The sequence below is a fragment of the Podarcis vaucheri genome, assembly GCF_965113315.1.
Source record: "Podarcis vaucheri genome assembly, chromosome: 5".
Taxonomy (NCBI): Eukaryota; Metazoa; Chordata; class Lepidosauria; order Squamata; family Lacertidae; genus Podarcis; species Podarcis vaucheri.
The window spans coordinates 10,607,168-10,633,038 of NC_138763.1; the positions used below are offsets into that span (position 1 = coordinate 10,607,168).

Here is a 25,871-nt window from a genome sequence, read left to right on the forward strand (position 1 = left end):
GAAGAAACAACAAAGATCATACACCTTATAACAATGTGGTTCAATACAAAAAAAGCCATCTTAAAAACAGAGCTTTAAAATAAACAACTAATATCAAATAAAGTGATAGTTAATAATCCGTTAACATATAATAGTACCCAGTAACATCAGATTTCAGCAGATAATAATTAAACAGATATTCACTCTTAATAATCTTAGTTACTAAACTGTAGTCAATGAAAATAACAGTAGGTCACAATGCATAAAGCACCACAATACATACAGAACCATGCGGAAGGCTCAAACAAAGACAAGCAACTTATAAAATTGTCATTTTTAAAATAAAATGCTTGAACTCCTTTCTTCCCAGCTGCTTCTACTGTTCTTAAATACATATTCTGGGAAAGGTGATGTCCCGGCCTGGTTGTGGGAGCAGCCATCAGAGCCTGGGGATTGGTAGTGGGATGGTGATGAGAGGTCAGAGGAAGAAGAGGGAGCAGAGTGGGAAGAGGAGGTTTTGGAAGCTGAAGAGGCGACTGGGCTTAGTGAGTGGGGGGAGTCTGTGACAGAGAGAAGTCCAGAAGAGGAGGGAGAAAAGTTGGTGAAGAGGCGCAAGTGTCTCCCCCTCCTGCTGTGACAAGCTCCCCTCGCTGCTGGTCTCTTAGGACCAGGAGAGGCATATTTCTCCTTCTTCTATTAAAAACCACCCACTTGTCCATTGAGAAAATAAGCAAAATGATCAGCTGTAGCAAATTGCATAGGCCAACATTCTGGAAGTTGCCTGAACAGAAATCCCAAACTCAGTGTGGAACTTGAGGACGCCTGCTCACTTCCTCAGCGAGCTCAAACCATTAAATAACACATTTACTGGTGTGCTGCTTCCTTGTTTTGTAGGTTGCCCATCTCTGCCAGCCTGCGCTGCCCCACACCCACCTTGCCAGGGAAAGCTGATCCCTTGGAAAGGGGTCTGAGAGAGACAGCGCTGGACATGGAGGAGGCGGAAGTGGCATGCTGTAGCCTGGCATTGTTTGCCGTCAACCACCTAGTAAAATAAAATTAAATTAACATCTCTTTTGTGAGCGAGGACCCCAACACTTGAATTCCTGTTCACCTTGCCAGTCGCCCGTGCCCTGCCAACAACAAAAGGTTTTTAAGCTAGAAATGGGCCTATTTAGCTTCCATTAATCATTCATACTGTTCAAACACATCATCCTGTAACTGAAGAGGGGTTAATGGTGGCTAAGCTTGAGGCTGTTGTCAAAAGTAGGTTTAACTTTCTATGAACTCGCTGGACACAAAGAATGCAACCTGCTTACTATTCCGAATGTCACCAGCTAGCAGCAAACCGATGATTACTAATGGTAATTAAATACCTCTGAAGCCATTTGTACCAATAACAAAGGGTTACTGTCAGAACTTGAATGAGGTCCATCTGCCTATTTGGAAAGGACGTTAACACCATGTAAGTGATAAAACAGATGGCACCCCCCAAAAGAAATGGTTTGTTTGGTTATCAAAGATTTGTTATTTAAGCCTCTGGATTTACTCGAGTCTCCTTCAGAGGCAAAATGTTAACAGTTTAGTTGTTGAATGACCACTTAGTCATTTGTTCATCTTCTGCAGAGGGTATCGAAGGAAGATGTCTGCTGAACACACAACGGCATGTCTTGGAACCACTGATTGATTAATTGGGAAAATGGCAATTTGTCCACTTAACTATAAGTTCCTACTGTAGGTTTAGAATCTGGAAGAGAGGCAATTTTCTGATGCAATTATCTATAAGTTATTAAGTATTATTATTGTTTTACATTCACTCATCGCTTTTCACAAGAGGTCTCAAAGGGAAAAGTTAAAGGTAAAGGTTGCAGCGCTCATCTCGCTTTATTAGCCAAGGGAGCCGGCGTACAGCTTCCGGGTCATGTGGCCAGCAGGACTAAGCTGTTTCTGGCAAACCAGAGCAGTGCACAGAAACGCTGTTTACCTTCCCACCGGAGCGGTACCTCTTTATCTATTTGCCCTTTGACATGCTTTTGAACTGCTAGGTTGGCAGGAGCTAGGACCGAGCAACGGGACCTCACCCCATCACGGGGATTCAAACTGCTGACCTTCTGATTGGCAAGTCCTAGGCTCTGTGGTTTAGACCACAGCGCCGCCCACATCCCCTATACAAATCCATGAAATACAAAAAAAGCCTGACATCATTTTAAAATGAAAATTCACATGGGGGAAAAATCACATTACAGTGGAATAATGCTCTCAAAAGTGCTCTCATCCAACAAGAACAAATTCTACCCTCCCCTAATGAAAGATGGACATCACAAAGCGGGCAAGAAATCATACCATGGTATGATCTAAGTTAATGACCAAAAGCCAAGGTAAACAGGTACATCTTAGCCTCATGCCTGTATGTATAACTGTTTCTAGATGATTGTAGCCAAGTGGTATACAAGCTGTTTAAATAAATAAATCAAAGCTGGCAATGAAGGTGCCAGGCGAGCCTCCCCGGAGAGAACATTCTAAAAAAAGGAGCCACCACCAAAAAGGCCTGCTCTAGTGTGTCCATGGAGTGGGACACATGAAGAAGGGCTTCCGATCATGATTGCAGAGTCCAGGCCAGTTCATATGCGGGGAGGCGATCTTTGAGGTCCTGAGCCAGAAAGCACTTTATAGGTCTAAACCAGCACTTTGAATAGGGAACTATTTGTTAGCCAGTGCAGTCAGGCCAGCACTCAGTCCATCTTGCCCTGGTGAGCAACCTGGCTGCTGAGTTCTGCACCAGCTTAAGTTTCTGAACCGTCTTCAGAGGCAGCATTGCAGTAATCTAACCTAGATTTTACAGAAGTTAGGCTACCTCTGTTCTGATAGGGGCGGAGCTGATGGGAGGCACTCCAGGCCACCAAGGCTCTTTGAGCCTCAGGTGACAGCAGTGCATCTAGAAGTGCCCCCAAGCTATGTACTCGCTCCTTCAGAGGCAGTCAATCTTGGGCAAAAATATTTGCAAAAAGTGTACATACTGCATACACAAATATGTTTATTAGGCGACATTCACTCTAAAATGCTGGTAATTTTTCACAAGGTTTTTTTTTTTTTTTAAGTGCAAATGACTGGAAATGTGGAGAAACAAATATAAGTTTCGGAAAATGAGAAACTGGGGGAGTTGCAATGGAGAGACCATTACATCCCTCGCCGAAGAATTGATGCTTTTGAATTATGGTGCTGGAGGAGACTCTTGAGAGTCCCATGAACTGCAAGAAGATCAAACCTATGCATTCTGAAGGAAATCAGCCCTGAGTGCTCACTGGAAGGACAGATCGTGAAGCTGAGGCTCCAATACTTTGGCCACCTCATGAGAAGAGAAGACTCCCTGGAAAAGACCCTGATGTTGGGAAAGATGGAGGGCACAAGGAGAAGGGGACGACAGAGGACGAGATGGTTGGACAGTGTTCTCGAAGCTACCAGCATGAGCTTGACCAAACTGCGGGAGGCAATGGAAGACAGGAGTGCCTGGCATACTCTGGTCCATGGGGTCACAAAGAGTCAGACACGACTAAACGACTAAACAACAACAACAAGCAGCTTGACTTGCTGGACGTGGCCTCTGCAGGAGCTGGTATCCCCAAGAACTTCTTGCAGGTCAGAATTATCCCCATTACCAAGATCAGTTGGGGTATCTGTACCTCATTTGGAACAAGGAAAGGTGACCAACAGATGAGATGCTAGACAGATAACTTTAAGACATATTAAATTACCTATATTGTTACATAACAACCTGTGATGGCTGTTTCTCTATATCCTTTATTACTCTCAATGCAACACCTTAGAGGTTCTCTAGATGCTCTAGTTGTAAAAAGGAGGCAGCACCATATGGGATATTTGCAAAGTTTGGTTTTTAGAATGATAGTTGCCAGGGACAGGATGTGGTGTGTGTGTGTGTGTGTGTGTGTGTAGGACACACAGGAAAGCACCCCACTCTCCTTCCTTTTTTTTTTGCATATTTCCCCCTGCATCTTCCCCAAGCCTTTTATGGCTAATAATAATAATATTTTTATTTATTTATACCGTGCCCTTCCAGGTTTAAAAACCGGGCTCAGGGTGGCTAACAGCAAATATACAACATTGATTAAAATGCAACTTAAAAACAGCATAAAATACAACATAAAATACAAGCATCAATATTAATAATATTGAAAAATTCAGGGATCATTTCGGAGAGAAAACAAACAAACAAACAAAACCCATAGACAGTAAACATCAAATGATCACCAAGGCTAATTGGCCAAGTTGGTCCTACTAGGGCCAGCAAGGAGACCAGGAAAGAATTTTAATGTGGGGTCCCAGAAAGGGCTTCTTCATAGAAGAGGAAAGGGAAAAGGGAATAGAGGATCAGGCTAATTCAAATTGAAGGCCAGGCGGAATAGCTCTGTCTTACCAGACCTGCGGAAGGAGATTCAGTCCTGCAGGGCCCTAGTCTCATGGGACAGAGCATTCTACCAGGTTGGAGCCGTCACTGAAAAGGCCCTGGCCCTGGTGGAGGATAGTCTGGCTTCCTTAGGGCCCAGGACATTTAAGCTATTATTATTCATGGACCTTAGGGTCCGCTGTGGGACATATATTAAAGATCAGACCTTGAAATGGGCCCAGGAGCTAATTGGCAGCACCTGCAGTTCTCTCAAAATTTGTATTAGGTGAGCTTTGCCAGTTGTACCTGTAAGCAGTCTACAGTAGCGTTCCACCCTCGCTGCAGCTTCCAAACCATCCATATCCACCGAAATTCATTGGCAGCAGTGGGTTTCCAGAACCAGCAGAGGGTTGCCTTCCAAATCTCTGATTCTTTATAGGAGGGACAAAATCATGCTTCTCCTGCAAACAGCATGCAACATGAAGGCTGGCAACATTAGCACTGCCATGTGGGAACCCCTTGCAGATGACCGCGGTGCCTGGAGAGAGAGAGTCAGGTCGTGCATCTCTAGCAGTGACCAGAGGAGGAAGGACCGCTGGGAAGAACACAGAGAAAAGAAACACCACAATGCACCTGCAGCAGCTCAAGCGGACGCCTTCCTCTGCCCCAGCTGCAACAAAACATGACTCTCCTGTATCCACAGCAGGCACTGTAGATATTATTTGACCCTCAAAGGTGCACTCTTCCATCATCTCCCAATACAGATAGATGACAACCAACAGGTTGGGGTTATCAGCTTATTTCCATTCCATGTAAGTTTTGTTTTTGTTTAATTGCATTTATGTCCTGTCTTTCCTACAAAGGGCTCATGCTGGCCTATAAAGTTCTCTCCATATTATCCTCACAACAACCCGGGGGGGGGGTAGGGTAGGAGTTGGCCACTGGCTAAGTGTGGATTTGAACCCTGATCTCCCAGTTCCTAGTCCGGTTCCCCAAACCTCCATGCCAAGCATTCAATAAGGAGTCTGTCCTATCCCTTTTAAAGGTAAAGGGACCCCTGACTATTAGGTCCAGTCACAGATGACTCTGGGGTTGCAGCGCTCATCCCGCTTTATTGGCCGAGGGAGCCGGCGTACAGCTTCCGGGTCATGTGGCAAGCATGACTAAGCCGTTTCTGGTGAACCAGAGCAGTGCACGGAAACGCTGTTTACCTTCCCACCGGAGCGATACCTCTTTATCTACTTGCACTTTGACATGCTTTTGAACTGCTAGGTTGGCAGGAGCTGGGACAGAGCAACGGGAACTCACCCCATCACGGGGATTCGAACCGCTGACCTTCTGATCGGCAAGTCCTAGGCTCTGTGGTTTAACTCACAGCCCCACCCGCGTCCCCCTATCCCTTTTACTGTGGATTAAAAATAAACACATATATGAAAGACACACATTTAAACTGAGTGCATATTTTTCTATGCACCCTTCCTCAAAAAATATGCACTTTTGTCCCCACTTCCCCCATAAAACGCACTTTACTGTATGCACCACAAAATTTGGACCTGGGTGCAATCCATTTCTCAACTGTGTTCTGACTGCCGATGAATTAGGTTGGTTTGCTTCAGGATGTGAATAAGATTGACCTCCCTCCCTAGTTGGGGAAGAGTGTGGGCGGAGGCGTACATTTAGATGCACTCAATCCCTCCCCCCAACAATTAACAAGGGTGGGGTTCAAAATCACTGACACGAGTGGTGTGGGTTTTTTTGCAGGGGGCTGAAATGTTCACGAAATGTGCCCCATCCTGTTTCATCTCAGCACTAAATGAAACAGATGTGCATCCCTTTTTCCAATTAAGAAGAAAGAGGAAGAAAGGGAAACGCTTCTCTTTAAAAAACAACAACACCAACCCAACTCTAATGCCTCTCTCTTAAAAATGGGGGGGGAGAGAGAGAGAAAGAAAGAAGAAAGCAAAGAAAATATTTAACTGGCTTTTTCTCCTAAGGGCAAGTAAAGGGAAACTGTTCTGTTGTGAAGTGCATTATACACACACACTAAATGGTGCCTACAGCGTTTTAACTCCTCATTAAATCCTTGGCAGACAACCAGCATGTCATATATTATGTCTTAACTGCAACATCTGCATTTGCATCTGCTTTTTTGCTTTTGAATGCTCCTCACTGCATGCGCTAGCTGAGAGGCAGAAAAGGGAGAGAGGGAGAGAGAGAGAGAAAGAGAGAGAGAGAGAGAGAGAGAGAGAGAGAGAGAGAGAGAGAGAGACCCAGATGGCCAGGAAGGTGTCTTTCCAATGTAATGGGAACATCTTTCTGTGCCACAGCTTGCCTTCCTCCATCTTGGTCCAGTTCTGGCTTTTGGTGCGTAAAACATATTTGCCTTCACCTGCTCTACCATGTGACCCTGTGTTCTTTTTGACTGTATCTTCATGCCTTGAGATTATGAGCTGTAGAGCATAGCTATAGAGCCTCGGCCCAGTATACCTGAAGGAGTGTCTACAACCCCATCGTTCTACCCGGACACTGAGGTCCAGCTCCGAGGGCCTTCTGGCAGTTCCCTCACTCGGAGAAGTGAGGTTACAGGGAACCAGGCAGAGGGCCTTCTCGGTAGTGGTGCCCGCCCTGTGGAACATTCTCCCGTCAGATGTCAACGAAATAAACAACTATCTGACTTTTAGAAGACATCTGAAGGCAGCCCTGTTTAGGGAAGCTTTTAATGTCTGATGTTTTATTGTTGTTATTATTGTTGTTATTATCATTAATTCCCCAGAGTGGCTGGGGAAACCCAGCCAGATGGGTGGGGTATAAATATATTATTATTATTATTATTATTATTATTATTATTATTATTATTAATGTCCTTGGTACATGCAGATCATGTTTCAACGCATGTGCATGCAGCGAATGTCAAGGGACACAAAGCTCACAGCGGCTGCTCCCACCTGAGGGCTGCCATTTTGGTTGCCACAGAATGCCATGGGCACAATGTCGCATCATTATTTAGCCTTATTCCAGGGCATTCTGGGAAATTAAAGAGGAAGTTGCCAACCCAGAAGAGTGGGCGGGGGAGGGGACTGCAGTGAGTTTTGGCCCACCTGCAGGGCCGATCTTGCGTCAATGAGAACGCTTTAGTTCCTGTTGCCTCTCTCCCCAAATTTAAGTCCTTTTCGCTTGGGGAAGAGGGCACAGCAACAAAAGAGGCAGGGTGTGATCCATAGGTGACATCCACACTGTACATTTAAAGCACATTCAATGCACATTTTTTTACAACTTTTTAAAATGGGTTTTTAAACAAGAACAAGAACCATGACGTAGGTACTGTTCTCTTGACTCAGCAGAAGGCCCGGGATTTTTTCATTTTTCATTTTTGCCAAGCTTGATCAATGCAGAGGCATCATTCTTCCTACAGTAGGCAAGAGGTGTTGCATATACTCTTATTCCTTTCTCTCCCTGAATAGGGTTCTGGGGCTATGGTTGTGCATAACCTGGGAACATAGAAAGTTGTTTTATACCAAGTCAGACCATTGGTCCATCTCCTGTAGCTCAATATTGTTCACACACATTGGCAATGGCTCTGCAAGTTTTTCTTTCCAGGCAAATAACACTACTCTGCATTGGATTTACCTGGTGCATACCTAGTTGTCCCCCTGTGTTCATTTGTATCCATGGCCTTCATTTCATAATGGATGAAAGTTGAAGTGAGCAGGCCCATTTGCTCAGTCTTTCATTTATTGATAAAATGAATGCACATCTCTGTCTGAGGTCTCTAAACACAGGCAGTCTGGGCCAGTTGTAGTAATTATACTTTACAATGTTGTGTGGAAGTTGCCCTGTGTTGTTTGACCCTTTTGAAAAGTTCTCTCCCCCACCCCCCAGAAAAACCAAGTTTGAAAAATAACATGACTTTTACATTACTTGCTGTGCTTGCTCTTGTCAGATTGAATGTATAAGAGAGGTAAAAAGGTAAAGGGACCCCTGACCGTTAGGTCTAGTCGCAGACGACTCTGGGGTTGTGGTGCTCATCTCGCTTTATTGGCCGAGGGAGCCGGCGTACAGCTTCCGGGTCATGTGGCCGGCATGGCTAAGCCACTTCCGGCGAACCAGAGCAGCGCACAGAAACACTGTTTACCTTCCCATTGGAGTGGTATCTATTTATCTACTTGCACTTTGACGTGCTTTCGAACTGCTAGGTTAGCAGGAGCAGGGACCGAGCAACGGGAGCTCACCCCTTCACAGGGATTCGAACTGCCAACCATCTGATCGGCAAGCTCTAGGCCCTAGGTTTAGACCACAGCGCCACCCGTGTCCCATAAGAGAGGTAGGTAATACTTATGTTACTGAAACATATTTATGTGAATTTGTATCTGAGACTAATATTTACAGACTGGCTCTGAGTCAGGTGGCAGCATAACACAACACACTTGCTGCTCTCACAGTTAAAAGTCACACAACAGTCGATAACTGAAAAGAACTGCCTCAGTATATATGACGTCGGTAGCTCTGTGGTCTAAACCACTGAGCCTCTTGGGCTTGCTGATTATAAAGTTGGTAGTTCGAATCCACACAACAGGGTGAGCTCCCATTGCTCCATCCCAGTTTCTGCCAACCTAGCAGTTTGAAAGCACACCAGTGCAAGTAGATAAATAGGTACCACTGCAGCAGGAAGGTAAACAGCATTTCCGTGCACTCTGGCACTCGTCTTGGTGTCCCATTGCATCAGAAGCGGTTTAGTCATGCTGGCCACGTGATCCAGAAAGCTGTCTGTGGACAAATGCCGGCTCCCTTGGCCTGAAAGTGAGATGAGCACCGCAATCCCATAGTCACCTTTGACTGGACTTAACCGTCCAGGGGTCCCTTACCTTTTTACCTTATATGACATCACAATATTCTATGCTACAGCATTAAACCTTTGCCTAGTATTTTGGGTGCACCATTCCCCCATCAATGCACTAAGTGATGCTCCATTCCTCAGACACGGTCAGTCCTTGATGGAGTGTTTGGGATGAGTCCGATCCAAACTCTTTTTTGATGCTGAAAGGCCCGAACCAAGCTATGCAATTAAAAAGCAATAGTTCTTGAAATACAAATTTTATCTTTTTAATAATGAATGCTGTTCAGTTTAACTATGGCCGCATTTGCACCGGGATATGCTTCATCGCAGGGCTGTTTTATTGCACACGCTTTGATTTCCGAAGGCAATTGTAGCAAAACAAGACTATCAATGTCCTCCTCCCCACCCTCACTTTGCATGCTGAGAAATTCTAAACCCCGAGTTTCTACACCCTTGAAAATGACTCTTTCACCTAGTGTCCCTTTCCAGGTACACAAATCCCATCTGGAACGAGCAGAACATTTCCCTGGGAGAGTAACATCAAGTTGGAACAAGGCACATGCCTAAAGGTCAGGCAATGGGCCGAAACAAACATGAGAAGCAGAACAAACGAGGAAGAAGAGATGGATGGGGGTGGGGGAGAAACCAAGCAACAAGAGAGAAGCAACAAAGGATTATATAAAGAAAACAAGAGGCAACCCTGCCCTCGCTATTAGCATTTACCTGTGATCCACCTGCCAGTTTTCTGAATGATTCCAAGCCTCAATAGATCACCTCGTTGCAAACTCAATTCAATGGCATAAGTGGAGATTTCGAGGTCAGCTGAAGTTCCTCTAGCATACAACGTATGGGCATTTTCTCACTGTGGGTGTAAATATTTATAGAAATCTTTGTAGCAGGGGGCACCTGTGGTAAAGAGACAAGATGCCAACAGAAAAAAAAATCAATTGGTGCATTTACTGGTTGGGTGGGGGGGCTTCACTTCCATGAAGGCCAGAGGATAATTGTGGAAGGGTTTGCAAAGTGGTTGCCAGGCAATTCTATGGTAACTCAGATCACACGTTGTATTTGCCCATGTAAACATTGTTTAGTAGTTGAAAGATGGTTGGTTTCAGCAGATTTGGAACAGCTTGCTGAGATGTTGCACGGTCACCCTGGGCTCTGTTGGGAGGAAGGGCAGGATACAAATCGAAATAAAATAAAATAGATAACATATTATCTAACTGAGCATGTGAGCAAGAAGAGCGTTGTCTGAATACTTCCTTGATTCCATTCACTGCAGTTCAGTGTTTAAGCTACCTTCATTATAACACTACTTACAATTTATTGTCACAGTTTCAAACAATGCCCCCCTTTATGGTTAGCCCCCCACCCCCAATTCCATGTGAAAATGGTAGATGATTCAGTTACATTTCCTTTGATTGATGTCACTCACCATTGACTTGACTTACCATTGTTTATTCCGTCACATGGCTAGATCGTGTTGGTTGCATGGCATCGTGGTGCCACCTCATTCAGTGCACAATCCCTGATTGGTTGAGCTCACCCATGTGACTAACACAAGAAGGTGGACAGAACAACAGAAGTAGTAGTTGGGGTAGGAAACAATATCACATTACAGGACAGGGGAAACGTCTTTCAGGGAATATTTCAAACACATTGAGATCAATAAATTCTCATTTGAAAAGTGAAACTGGATGATATTTGGTGTAGTCCAAGTCTGAGGGATTTGTGGGAGGATGTGAAAGTTCAGCCAATTCCCTTTGATCATGCATGGCTGTTTTATGAATTTATTGCACAAATTCTCTTCTACTGTTTGTCTCAGTGGGTATTTCAGGGATTGGGGACCCATTGTCCTGAACATGTTGCCAGACTCAGCCTCCCATCATCGCCAACCATAGGGTGTGCTGCAAAGGCTGGTGGGAGTTGTGGTCCAATACAACTGGAGGGAGAAGGCGGTACTTAGCCAACCCAGGGTAACTCAGCATCTGAATTATTATTTTCTTAAATGGAAACGTCTTGCCTGTACTTGGAGTTCAGCTGCACCATCTTTGAGAGTGACAGTCTGCAGCTCAGGAAGATGGTGGTTCAGCTGAGACTAGTTGAGTGATGGCTTCTCTTTCTGCCCTCTCTCTTCAGCAGAGTTGTGTATTTAGATACACTCTCTTTTGTGCTAAAAATAACGAAGGGTCATATTGGAAAGAAATCAGTATAGAGGAACTGATCCATTATTGATAGAAATTTCAAGCCAGCTTGCCAGTCTGTTTTGTACTGTGGTCAACCCTCAATTTTTAATGAAGGAACTTACGAAAATCGTAGAGGGTGTAAACCGGTGACCTCGGGATGATACCTTGCAGCAAAAGTTCCCGTCGCAGAATAGAGCTGCCTGCCCTTGCATCTTTTCTGAGCTTTACCTCAACCTGACCTTGGCTTTTGAAGGTAACAATACCGTCGGGCACAATACCTTGACTCAGACAGGAAAGGCAGATTTAGGAAGATGCGCAACAGTGAAAGAAGACTAAACAAACCAACCTGCTTGGCTTTTGTGCACCGTTTCCATACATTTACCCTCTGATTAATACTCTTGTCCTGTTTTGCTGTACACACCTCCTGTTTGTTGGGAGAGCCTCTTTAATCAAATAGTTTTTATGAAGATAATTCTGCTGGGAGCCATGTAACAAAAGCACAGGAAGAGGCACAGACTACTGAAGAGGAAGAAAAGAGATGCGGTCAAGGAACTGGAAGATGGGCTGGGCAGGCTCTCATATCAGGCATGCAAGAATGGAAGATCTTGGTGTGGGGTGTGTGCCTCTGAAATGGATCGCACTCTTTGTGTTCACAAGCTACCACATTTGAAATACTGTGAACAGTTCTGCTTCCCTCACCTCAAAAAGGATACTGACGTAGTATTCTTGAGCAGTCTTACGAGGCAAAGGTGGTGTGGTGGTGGTGGTAGGAAGCGAATTTGGACCTCGGAATGTCCAAAGTCTATATCAGATTTGGATTTGAATCACAGAGATGCCCCCCTTGCAAAATGGTGGTAGGGAAACGTAACCTTAAGAGGTGCAAACAAGCCTTGATTAAATAGCTGGTAGGGCAGTAACACTCAAATGCAGGTGGCATGAATGTCAATCTCCATCGGATTGTGTCCAGTGAACGAAACACACACACAGAGAGAGATTCATGCTTTATTGTGATGCTCCTCATGGTATCTGCATGGCAGTAGAAGCCCACATTTTACTGGCAGAGTGTGCAGACGTCCCTTCTTACACCTGCTCAAGTGAAGAGTTAGCACACTTTGCCATGTGCTTAGTCAATGTCAGCTCTCCTGCTGCAGCAAAGCTATTTCCCTGTTCCCCTGAAGAGATAGAATCAAAAGCATTAGGGGAGATGTTTGAACTGATACTCTGGTAAGCCCAAGGTCTCGGTTTCAAATGAAGCTATCAGGACTTATCTGTGCCTAATTATAATGGAGTAATTTGTTCCAAATATTATTTTATTGTTGTACTATTTAGCTTAGCAACTCAGTGGCACAGCGCATGATCTGCACTCAAAGGGCCTCTGGCTCAGTTCCTGGCGTCTCTGAAAAAAGAGGACACAGGTCTGCATACGATTAGCATGTGCCAATGGATCTGTATCGATGCAAAAATTAGAAATATTTAATTACTATAGTTTAAATGGAGACGCAGTACATAGTACCCTAATGGGGAAGACTGCGACCTGTGGGCCTTCTCAGTCTGCTGTGCATGTGCTGCTAACTGTGGGTGGGCAACTGCAAGGACCACACTTGCTTGTATAGATCTTTAGCACTAAATCAGATTTGGGCAGGACAACCCTTCAGACAGAGAACGGGGGGAGCTAAGATGTGGTCACCATGTCCAACAACACCCAGAGGGCCGCAAGCTAGCCACTGCTGAAAAAGAGGACCGTGCTCTGTAAAATAGGACGCACGGCCACTCTAAGTGAAAGTCTCTAATCCTGCTTAGAAAGTCTCAGCAGGAATCACTTCTGACCACATATGATTTGGGTGGGGCTGCAAGGAATACGTTCCAAAAGACTGGGCAAAACTTGTAGTAGTGTATTTCCTGTTTTGGATGGTGGTTGGACTTGAGGAGCTTTCGAGATCCCTATCAGTGCTACGATTCTACATATTTCCAAAAAGTCAGTGAAAATGAGGCCAAGCCAAACTGTATTGTGCACTCTGATCCTGGAATGGAATGGCAATGGAATATTCCTCAAAAGAAAGGTTTGAAGGCTGCAGCCTTAACCTACAACCTATGAAATAGTTTTCCTTTTTAACCTTCGGAAAACAAAAAGCTAAGGTGCCACCTAGTCTCCCTGGATTATGGTCTATTGAAATGATTTCTAACAAGCAGAGAAGTCACCTCCATTCCTGAGAGCAGTGGCAGGAAATGTGCTCGTTTCTACTCCTGCAGAAACTGCTCTTCTTTTATAAGCAGTAATGGGAGTACAAAATGGAATTATGGAACTGACCTGAACATTCTGTTAATTGCAAGGTGGTGGGAGGTTATTTTCACCAGGGGTACATTCAGCAATTCGATGTTGCAAATTGCTTCACAAGTCATGGAAACTGAACTCATTAATTGAATGATATGATAGGTTAGCAAGCTAGAATCATCAGTGTAAACTATTTAGAGATTCATATAGCAAAATGAAAAAGGAAAAAGAGATGAAGATGTGAAACCAGTAACATGATATTTATTGCATAAAATTTTAATAAAATTCTTCATATTTTCAAGATCAAGTTTCATCCCGGTAACTTGAACAAAATATTTCAGATTTCGATTTGGTGGATTTAGATTTGGTGGACAGAGTGCCTGAAGAACTATGGATGGAGGCTCGTAACATTATACAGGAGGCAGCAACCAAAACCATCCCAATGAAAAGGAAATGCAAGAAAGCCAAGTGGCTGCCCCACAAGGCCTTACAAATAGTGGGGGTGAGAAGGCAAGCAAAATGTGAGGGAGCTAGTGAAAGATACAGGAAATTGAATGCAGATTTGCTGCACCCCGTCCCTTCCCAGCTCATCCAAACCCTCCCTACTTGCCCCAAGCCCACCTCCATTCACAATTTACCCCATTCCACCCCTTTTTAAAGGAGGGTGGGAGGCCCTTCATAGATTGGTTTGGCAAACCGCTCTCTGAAGCACCTCCCCACTCTGTTAATTGCCATGACAGCGATGTTTATTGGGTGGGGGAGAGGCACTTCAGAGAGTGGTTTGTCGAACCACACTCTGAAGTGGCTCTCACTTTTAAACAGCTGACCTGGCTGGCTGCCACCCATACCGCTTGTGTGCTCACATATGAATCTTTCTTCATGCTGGAGTTTCTGTGGCTACCTGTTGGTTGCCCCAGGAACTACAGCACGACGACAGTCTCTTAATATCACCAACTGAGACATAAAACATATCCATTGGAATTCATAGGGGGAAAGTCCATTGATTTCCTTGGATTTACTCCACGGCTATCACCAAAACCAGGTGAACGAACTCTACCTTGTAATCCATATTTCAAACTAAGCATTGGACATCTAGGGAAAACTGGGCTGCCCATTCCATTCCTTCACAACAACCAACCATTTATTTCAAGTATGAGCTCATGGTTCTTTGTGCACGAATATTTCCTTCCACATTTGCACTGCATCACAGGCTTCATAATCTTAAGTTTGTATCGTGTAAACAGTTAACAGTCAACATATGGCCAGGATAAAGACATCGGAGCAATTCTAGATAGGTAGCTGAGGGTTTCATTGGCTTGGCTTTTTTGGCTTCCTGGAGGAGGCTCACAGCATTTGGAACCAATACCCTCTGGGAATGGTATTACATGATGTAGAGCCACTCCTATTGTGCATTCGATTCCAGCCTGAAACACTGTTTTGTGATGTAGCATTCTTCTCAATGAGGCATTATATTCCCACTTAGAAAGCTACCTGCTGCGGGAAGCCAAGACACTGCTGAAGCAATGACGAGCGGTTTCCCCCACCCCTTGCTTCAGAAAAGAATGAAGCCACTCAGCCACCTTGTCTTAAAAGCTCTTGTCCAGAAAGCTCTTAGACTCCTCACCCCAAAGTTCACAGCTGGTGGGTTGAGTTTGGCTCGGTGGTCCAACAGTCAAGAAGGTGGTTTCTGCGTGTGCTGTAGAGGGAAGTGAGGGGCAGGTGGGGCTCATCCACCTGGGAAGGTAGTCCATCTAGGAGAAGGAAAACTCTGATCCTAAAGCTCCGCTGCCTTGCGGGATGTCTTCAGGAGAAGAAAAGGCTAAGGAGTAAATCCTACGCAAATCCAGAGTGGAGTCAGTTGGGTGGTATCTTGTATGCCTCCTTCTGGCAACTCCTGCAGCCAAGCTGGTGCCAAACACATTGCTCTGCTTTTATTTGGACCAGTCCGGCAAGGCTGAGAGGGGGGTCTTGTCCTCTGGGCAACCCAGGACTTCCACATACACTGCCTAGGATTGTGCCCTGGAGAGGTCCCTTTGGTGCTGCTAATGCAGCAAAAGCAATGTGGGAGGCAGCCATTATGAGTTATCGGTCTCTGCAGCCACAGCAGGCGCTGTGATTCTCCAGCGTTTGACTTCATCTCTGGAGGAGCACTTCAGTGTCCCTTGAGGGATGCCAACAATTATAACATATGTTTTTCAAAGGTCTGCCTGTGGAATATCTCCCGCATGTACCATTGCTCAGGCAGCTCACTTAGCAATGAGAGCAACAAGCAGAATGCATACTTTGTGCATACTTCATACCAAAGGATACAATTAGACCATTTTGCTAATTGTGTTTAATTTTAGGAATGCATCATTTTAGTGCTAACTATAAAGGGCATTTATTTTTTCTAAAATGTCATTTTATATGTTTATTTCTGCCCACCCCCATTTATTTCCCACATTATGCCCGGCGGTGCCTTCTGTAAGGGACCTCAGGACACAGTGTTGCTTTGACATGCTGAGGCTGCATTCACACAGCAATTTATTCAATTGTCATTACGTTATTTATTTATTCAATTGTCATTAAGTGCCTCACTGTATTATTTATTCAATTGTCATTAAGTGCCTCACTGTATTTGAGCTTTCACATGATGTAAAAACCGCTTCTGGAACTATAATGGAATATAGTGCAAGGTTTAAAATGTGTTTGTGGTAGAGGGTGGGAGTGGAGGGTTGTTTTTTTGTTTTTTGTTTGGGGGGGTTGTTTACTTGTCTGTTTGTTCTTGTTTTTATTATGCATTTTGTGTTTTTACCTTGTATTTTTATGCTGTGAACTGTCCTGAGATCTACGGATGAAGGGCGGTATGCAAATTTAAAAATAAAAATAGTGCACATTTTGCTTCCAGAAAAAATCCATTTGCAAGTAAGATGGAAATGAATCCTAAACATGCACTATAGTTACACCATTGGTCCAGAAGTGGCTTTTACATTGTGTGAAAGCTTAAATACAGTGGTACCTCTGGTTGCGGACGGGATCCATTCCGGAGGTCCGGCCAGATCCTGAGATTTTCGCAACTGGAGACACCGCTTCTGCGCATGCTGCAAAAACCCAGAAATATACTTCCGGGTTTGCACCTTACGTATACCGAAGTTTACATAACTGGAGGGATATGTAAGCGGGGGTACGACTGTATAACATGTAAATAAGCAGTTAGGAAAACACTGTGAAAATGCATTAATCTGCCATGTGAACGCAGCCTGAGTTGCCCTTGGAATGAGACCATTCAGCATTTTTAATTTTTAATTAAAATGAGGCAGTTGGAGGCTCACTTAGAATCATAGAATTGCAGATTTGGAAGGGACCACGAGGGTCATCTAGTCCAACCCCATGCAGGAATATGCAGTTGTCCCATACGGGGATCAAACCTGCAACCTTGGTGTTATCCCTGTTACGTGGGCAGTGGCGTAGCGTGGGGGGTGCAGGGGGGGCTGGCCGCACCGGGCGCAACATCTGGGGGTTAGGGTTAGGGGGCGCAAATCCACAGGTTAGGGGGCGCAAATCCACGGGTTAGGGGGCGCAAATTACTTGCCTTGCCCCGGGTGCTGACAACCCATGCTACGCCACGGTACATGGGAAAACATGTCTGTTTGAGACATAATACTCAAAGCAACCCACCAATTTCCATTGATAAAACGGGATTGTGACACATGCAGGCCCACGATTCTCACAGAGATGTAGCAAGGGAACTTGTGTGTGTGTGTGTGTGTGTGTGTGTCTTAGTTAAGCATGCCTCTGCCTTGGGCATAATGCCATGTGGTTTGGGAAGGGCTTGCTCAGCATGTTGTGGTGGTTGTGAAATGAACGGCCGGTCTCTGCAAGGCTGGGGCCTGCCTCCTCTCTCCCCCCACCCCCCGCTCTCCCCCTGCCTTCCCCCAACATCCTCATTATTTTCCAAGGGTTAACATTCTCACACGCTCGACCCCTGGGACAATGTAGTGTTTCAGACCCTGAGCCCACCTCACCAGCAGCTTGAAGCAAGGGAGAATTACCGAGATGTCCCTGATAATTTGTGTGTTTCTCATGCAGTTCTGTTTACCTCTGGAGAATAGCTCGGATTCGTGGGGTGGCTCATCTGTTTGTTTCCCAGGAGTGTCCTCCTCCTCAGGTACAAATGCCTTGTTGTTCCCCGGTCCTGTCTGCCTCCTTGGTGACGGATAGATGAGAACCGTTCCCTTTGCTTTGGGAATCTAATGTGATCTGGGTCGCCCTCGGTGGCAGGCAGAACTGAAGGGATTTAAAGAGAAGACAGTTAACACTATGAGAACTTGGAACAGTGGCTGGGGAAGGAGCAGGTAGGCTCCCTATCTCTTCCCCGAGGTGCGGGGTTGTGCAGTTTTAACACACTGTGCCTTCTTACGATGCCCAGACATTGGAGCGAAAGCAGAAAAATGCCAGCAATGTGGTCAGATTTGAACAGAGCAAAGAACCATCTCCCCCTCGTGCAGGTTAAACTACAAAAGGATGCTTGGGGACTGGCTGGTGTGGATGTGTGCGGAGAGGTGCTTTTCCAAGACTATTTGCTCTTCGTTTATGCAAAAAACACTCTTGGAGGGGGACAGAAGAGATTCTGTTCTCCAGAATGCTAGTCTGGAGGTGCGTGCACACTTGCGCCATTCTTAAAAATGAGGGGGAAGGGAAAGGATGAATGAAATGTGCATATGCGAATTAATCTTTACAGATGGAAGTTAGAAATAGTTGCGCAGCTTAAATAGAAATACAGTGGTACCTCGGGTTACATACACTTCAGGTTACATACGCTTCAGGTTACACACTCCGTTAACCCAGAAATAGTGCTTCAGATTAAGAACTTTGCTTCAGGATAAGAACAGAAATCGGGCTCCGGCGGTGTGGCGGCAGCAGGAGGCCCCATTAGCTAAAGTGGTGCTTCAGGTTAAGAATAGTTTCAGGTTAAGAACGGACCTCTGGAACGAATTAAGTTAACGCAAGGTACCACTGTACATCTCACCATAGGGGGTGAGAGGCGACCTGAGATTCGTTGTCCCGTGTGCCAGCACATCCCGCTGTCCGGGTGCAAATGCTTGATTGGCAAATTTAAACCCCCTCTTACTGCTCTCCTTTCTTTGGATTGTTTATCCTCTCTGGCAGCATTTGAGATAGAGGACTGCCTCTGTCAAGTAGGGTACATGGCCACACTGGTGGAATTGCTGTGGTCCGTCAAGGAAACTCACTAGAGACTAACCAATTCCAGTCCCAAGGCAGTTTTATTGGTGCTTGTGGTCCCAGATTGAATGTGAGAAATATGACAAAAATGACCAAAGATACTGGAAAAGCAAAAATATGGGGAGTTGTGGGTTTTTTTTGGTTTTAGAAAAAAGATGACTAAAGGGAGGCATTTTGATAGTTCATAGAATGATGCATGATAAGGAGAAAATGGAAACAAACCTTTTTCTCTGCCTCTCATAATACTGGTACTGATCCTTTAAAGGAGGATCAGACAGATTTCGTGGAGAAAGAGGTCCACCAATGGTTACTAACCAAGATGGCTGATCTAGGGTCAGGTGGATCTCTGGGTACCTGTTTCTGGGAAGGAATAGACTGCTCCCTTTGTGCCTTGTTCATGGGATTCCCAAGAGGCATTTGGGGAACTGAATGCTGGGCAAGATGTGTGCTTGGTCTGATCCAGACATTGGTCTGACTAAAGATTAGTTTTGAAATGAGGGCCGTTTCATACATGAGTGGTGCCAGGCTCGTTGGACAGAGAGCTGCAGCCAGCAGGGATTCCTTGACAAACGTACCTCTGTTATTCAGGAAAACCCTAAAGCAAGCTCAACTCACATTTTAGAAGGCTGGTGGCCATCACTAATGTACAGGCCATGAGCGATTGACGCACATCCCAAAGATGTGTGATTGTGCACACATGCACAGCGCTGAGCCCGGAAATCACCGAAAATGTCACAAAATATGTCACAAAAAGGGTGAAATGGGGGCAGGGCAGGGGTGTGCCAGGGCAGGGCATCAGACTTGCTATATATCCTCTTTTTCCAGAGCATGTCGTAATTTTCATGGGTAGAGTCATCACAGCGATCCATAGTTAAAAGTAGAAGTCGGCAAATGTGTCCTCTTTTTTTGACATCAAAAATAAGGCAACCCTGTGATGCACTTTGTTGATGCAGACAGGGGCTGGGAACAAAAAAACCCCGCAAAATGATCATCAACTGTATGTATTTTTAGGCACACTTTACCCTAGCATGTGTGTTTTTGTACTTGGCTGCATGGAAAAAATGGGGGGGGGGGATTTCCAAGGGTGACTATGTTTTGTTCCAGGCGTTGTTTCAAAAAGTGCAGATGAGGTAGGTTCGCCTTAAAATGCGAACTGAAACAAATTTGCTGCCCACCCCCACCCCATCCATCCCTATCCCAGGCCTTAAGCAGATATAATTTCAGATGTCACCTTCCTGGTGCAAATTGGTTGGAGACCTGCAGAGTCCTGCAGCTGACTTTCCTAGCTGCTGATAAGGTCAGTTTTGCAACGGATTGCCCATTAAGGCAGATCCCCAGCTCCCCAATCCTACTTTGCACCCCACAAAACTTTAAGCTTGCCCTGTGTGTGAAAGGGGAGCCACTCGTTTGAATCTATTGTACCTGTTATTAAAGCATTTTTGGTCTTCCTCTTTATTTTTTGGCAAATCCACGGCGTTCCATTTAGGCCTCTGTTGGCAGGCAGGCCTGCATTTCCCTGCGCTGCCTTCCTGACTGGCTCTGGGGAGGTGGGGTGGAGGGAGAAATCCTGTTGCTTTCGTTCTCTTCTCCCTTTACTCCACCCCGTCCCTCCATTTGAAAATAGAATCTATGATTTCTATCATTTCCACTTAGATAGAAATATGTTGTGAAAGGTAATTTTATTGCAGAGAAATAATCTTCCTAATGTCAGCCATTATTTCACTCTCAGTGTGACAAGCAGGGTAAGTGTTGGAAATCGCTGTATATTTCAGCTAAAGTATCTTGACAACACAAACCAAGAGGAGAGAGGCAGTCTCTTTTGTTAATGAAAACTGCACTGTTATTTCGGCGTATAATGGAGAGCCTCATGTAAATGATTGCCTGTCGTCTGGCTGAAAGAAGAAAGAGGGGAAGGGGGGGTGCAGGTAGGGAAGAAATCGCACCGTTCAGGAAGAGCGATTGCTGTCCTTTTTTTTACTGAATATCTTACTCTTGTCATTATTATTATTATTATTATCACCACCTTCTTCTTATTCATTGCATTTCCCCTTTTATTTTGGAATGTGCTGACTCTGACATTTGGCGCATGGGACACCTTATGGGCTTCCCAAGGGCTGCATGATTTGCTGGGTCCACAATGTCAGGCGCTCAGCAGTCAAACCACAGCAGTCCCCCAAAACACACACACGCTTCGTTTCCGTTCCGGGAACCTGGATTTTGGAAAACCCAAAGCACCCGGAAGCTTCCCCTTCCCCTCATTTACGGCCAGGTATTTTTAAGGAGTGCAGCATGCTGGGTAAATAGGAGCCACATTCTCCTCAAGAAAGCCAGAGCACAGCTGCGCACTCTGGAACCTGCGGCTTGCTGCAAGAGAACAGGACCTCGCGGTGTTTTTAGTTAGGGATAATCCAAGGCTAACATTCACTTCCATGTAATGACCTCTGAGCATTAAGTCCAGGGGTGGCCCGAGACATTTGGGTACCTGAGACGAACGAGCAAGTGGCGCTCCCCCCCCCCTACCAGGGAAGAAGGGGTGAGTGAAGATCTTCTTCAGAAACAAGGGCAGACTAGAGATCTACAAGGGGATCTTGCTGCCTAAGGTGGTCACCTCACTTAGCCTCATGGGTCCTGATTTAGTCAGTTGTTTCATGGGCTCTCTTTACTCTGGCTCATCTCCAGGACTATGGAGTCTGCACAATACCTTCAAAGCAGTATCCTACCACTTGAAACTGGCATGGCCTCCCACAAAGAATATTTGTTTGTTTGTTTGTTTGTTTGTTTGTTTGTTTGATATACTGCCCTATACCCGGGGGTCTCAGGGCGGCTCCCAGAATAAAATCAAGATATAAAACCACAAAATACCTGATAAAAATAACAACCACCCAATAGCCCCCCCCCAAAAAAAACACATTTTAAAAGGGCATAGTTTGTAAATCGGATCAACCTGGTTAAAAAGGAACGTTTTTGCCTGGCGCCTAAAGGTGTATAATGAAGGCGTCAGGTGAACTTCCCTGGAGAGAGCATTCCACAGTCAGGGAGCCACTGCAGCCCTTTAGTCCAATGTTTTTCAACCTTTTTTGGGCAAAGGCACACTTGTTTCATGAAAAAAATCACGAGGCACACCACCACTGTGTGCGGAGAGGGAGATGTCAGAGCCCCGCTGCTCTCCATGGGGAATTGGATGAGAGCGGACCATCTGTCTGCTCTCATCCGATCCCATCCGATCTGATCCCCACCCAGGACGGATGGGAAATAGGGTGGACACAGTCCGGCGCCCGCCTAGTGGGCGAAAATTTGACTTTTTTTTTAATCTTTTGAATTTTTCCCATGGCACACCAGGCAACATCTCGCGGCACACTAGTGTGCCGCGGAACAGTGGTTGAAAAACACTGCTTTAGTCAATATTGGGAAGTGTAGTTTGTTAAGGGTGATGAGAGTTGTTTGGAGAACCTTATCTCCACCACAGAGCTACAGTTATCAGGCTTGACAGGCAATCTGGAAACGGTAGCTCTGTGAGGGGCATGTGGGCCGAGTAACAACTCTCATAACGAACTACAGTTCCCAGAATGCTTTGGGGGGGGGAAAGCCATGACTGTTTCAAGTGGTAAGATAGTGCTTTGATGGTATAGTGCAGATGGGGCCTAATTCTAACAGCTTTTCCATTTGCCTCCCTTTATTTTCACTCTCACTTTGCCATGTTCCACCAGTTGCTTATGGGGGTTATGTGAACATGAGGCAGCCAGTTCGAGTCACTGTGAAGAAACATTGTTTCCCAAACATGGGTCGCCCGCTGGTTTTTTGGGGACTACATTTCCCATAGGCCCTGACCACTGGCCCTGCTAGCTAGGGATGATGGGAGTTGTAGTCCAAAAAGAGTTGCAAACACTGCAATAGACACTGAAGGCCAGCTAATCCCTGGGATGAGCTGAACTACCTAGGTTCAGGTGAGCACAGGGAACCAATCACTTCTCACTTCCTTTTTGTGCAACTTCAGTTGATGTGAGCAACTTGTTGCTGTGAAGCACCACTGCCTTCTCCTCTGCTTGCTTGTTTGTCTGTGAAATTATGCGCCAGTAGAATTGGGGGGCCAATCCAATGAAGATGTGCGTTAGAAGGTTCAATAGAGAGAAAAAGAAACTCTTCTTCACACAGCGCTTAATTAAACCCTGGAATTTGCTCCTGCAGGGTATAGTGACAGCCATTGACTTGGATGGCTTTAGAAGAGGATGAGGCAAATTCATGAATCACAAGGCTGTTGATGGCTACAGTCTACCTCCACAAGATGCTTCTGAATGCTAGTTGCTGGGGAAATGAGTGCTGTTGCAGGATTCTCTTGGGATCTGCTTAGCTACTGTGAGAACAGGATGCTGGACTAAAATGGACACTCTCCTAATCCAGCAGGACTGTTCTTACAGACCCTCCAGTGTCCCTATTTTCCAGGGACATCCCTGATTTAGAGAAGCCGTCCCGGTTTCTGATTTGATCCTGGAATGTCCAAGTTTTCCTTAAGATGTGCCTATATTCATTAGATAAATGGAGTTATCCGACCCCCTGAATCGTCTGAAGGCAATCCTGTATAGGAAAGGGGTTTTAACTTTTTTTAAAAGTTTTTTTTATATATTGGAAGCTGTCAAGAGTGGCTGGGGCAACCCAGTAAGATGTGTGGGGCATAAATAGTAAAATTATCATTATGGAATGGGACATCCCTATTTTCATCAGAGAAATGCTGGAGGGTATGTTCTTATGTATACGTCTTTGTCATTCCTCCTCCTCTTCCTTCTATATTCCTTCCTCTTCCTTCCCCACCCATCTGGGTGGCTTCCAACACACATAAAACCATAACAAAACACCAAACACTAAAAACTTTCCAATACAGGGCTGTCTTCTAAAAGTTGTGTAGTTTTTTATCTCATTGACACCTGATGGGAGGCTGTTCCACAGGGACGGCACCACTACCGAGAAGACCCCCTGCTTGGTTCCCTGTAACTTCACTTCTTGCAATGAGGGGACCACTAGAAGGCCCCCTGTGTCCTATACCCCAGGTATTGCAGTTGTGGTATTTTGCATGCCCCGTATACTTAATGACAGTGTATTTGCCATCAGTGCTGACTACTTGAGATCTCTCTCCCGCTACGGGAAGCTGGTCTTGGCAGTGCCCAGAGGCAAAGCACAGGGGACCTGGGCTCAGAAAATGTTTATACTGGGGCAACATTTACCTTGGGACAGGGAAAAGGGAAGCGAAGGACAATGGTGTGCGCTTATGTTTCTCAAACCATTCCCCGCAGCTGATGAAAGCAGGTTTGTGTAAATGTACCCTTAAATACAAATTTTCTAGTTGCTAATCGTTATTTTCCTCCCAGATTACTAGTTCTTGTGTAGGGTTTCTTCTCTTCCTTTGATCTGCTGCCATTTCTTCAGATATAACTTCCAACTGGCCATTGTTTCTTAAATTGCTCCATTTTATTTGGTGTTCTCATGATGCTTATCAACGTAGTTTGTTACCAGGTGTGGGTGGCGCAGGGCTGATATGAAATTCCTTCTCCAAACAGCCTTCTCTTGTCTTCTGAAAACTGAGTCATATGCCCCCTTTTGCTGAGTTTCTGCATCCCCCCCTTTCCCCCTTATCTATCAGTTCCTTACGCATTTCACTCCTTCCCTTACTCGCTGTTTATATTTTAAAGTGTTGGTCACCAGATCTCCCCCTTGGGAATCTTCTTGGCTGTTGGTTGCCTAGAAAGCCACTTTCAGGTTAGAAACATCACCCTCTTATTTCACATTGTATTAAATGTACAGTTTACAAACTCTGTAGGATAAGGCATTCATCGGAAAGATTGGGAAGCCAGACATTAAGATGAGGTGGCGCCTGCAAGACAATTCACACAACCGCTTGGGCTTCTCTCGAAAGTTCTCAGACATCTTGCCTGAAGGGAAGCTTCCACGATCATTTTGGATTTCATTTTTTTCAGGGCAAACTGTGCTGCCACCCCCAGCTCCAACATACCTAGACTGAGACTCATTGGACGGTGGAACAATCTTCCCAATGTGAACTGAATTGGAAAGATGCAATCATATCAGCGGTACCTACAGAAGACTTTTTCAAAATGGCAAATAGCATGGGGAAAGGTCAACTTCTATTCACTCCGTTCTATAAATACAGCTACACAGATCATTCTTCGCCCATCATTCGCCTTAGCGCGAACATTTCCAACTTCAATGCATAAAGTTTAAGTGGTGGTCTGCTCAGGTCTTGCCCTCCAACATTTGGCAGCAGAAAATATAGGTCAAACCCCTTGTACTTTAAAGAGAACAAGTTGTGGCTGTGAACAAGGCAGACAACAGATCATTTCGTTTCCATGGGCTCTGGAGGTAGCACGTTTTGAACGACAGGTTTTAAATAATCCCATTCTCTATAATGCAAAAAGCACATTTTCTCCGTGATCTGAGGAGCCAGCAGGTGGCCTCGGTGGCATGGAGTGCCTGCCACCAACTTTGGCTGGGCAGAGATAGCCTATCTTCTGTTGTCTGGGCTCTGGTAACCTCTAGGATAGATTACCACAATGTGTTATACATGGGGCTGCCTCTGAAGGGGGTTTGGGAACTTCAGTTGGAGCAGAATTCAGCAGCCAAGTTGCTCACTGGGGCAAGATGGCTTGAGCACAGAATGCCACCAATCCTGGCCCAACTGCACTGGTTGCTAATTGGTTTCTTGGCCCAAATCAAAGTTCTGGTTTTGACCTATAAAGCCTTAAATGAACTGCCCTGAGCCCTGTTACAGATAGGTGGCCGAGTTGGTCTGCCATAGTCAAAATAAAGAATTCCTTCCAGTAGCACCTTAAAGACCAACTAAGTTAGTTCTTGGTATGAGCTTTCGTGTGCATGCACACTTCTTCAGATACACTGAAACAGAAGTTGCCAGATCCTTCTATAGGTGGGGAGGGGTATTACTCAGAAGGGTGGTGGGAATGGGTGATTGCAGAT

The 25,871-nt window shown here is 45.3% G+C and overlaps 1 long non-coding RNA gene across 1 annotated transcript; it reads right to left on the reverse strand.

Annotated features, from left to right (window-relative positions):
• Positions 1-7,204: 7,204 nt before the first annotated feature.
• On the reverse strand, positions 7,205-20,460 carry LOC309533344. The gene is made up of 4 exons (XR_014220146.1): positions 20,316-20,460; positions 17,749-17,936; positions 9,936-10,074; positions 7,205-7,866 (listed from the first exon to the last, which is right to left on the reverse strand). It is a non-coding gene; the product is annotated as an uncharacterized lncRNA (long non-coding RNA).
• Between the last annotated feature and the right edge of the window lie 5,411 nt (positions 20,461-25,871).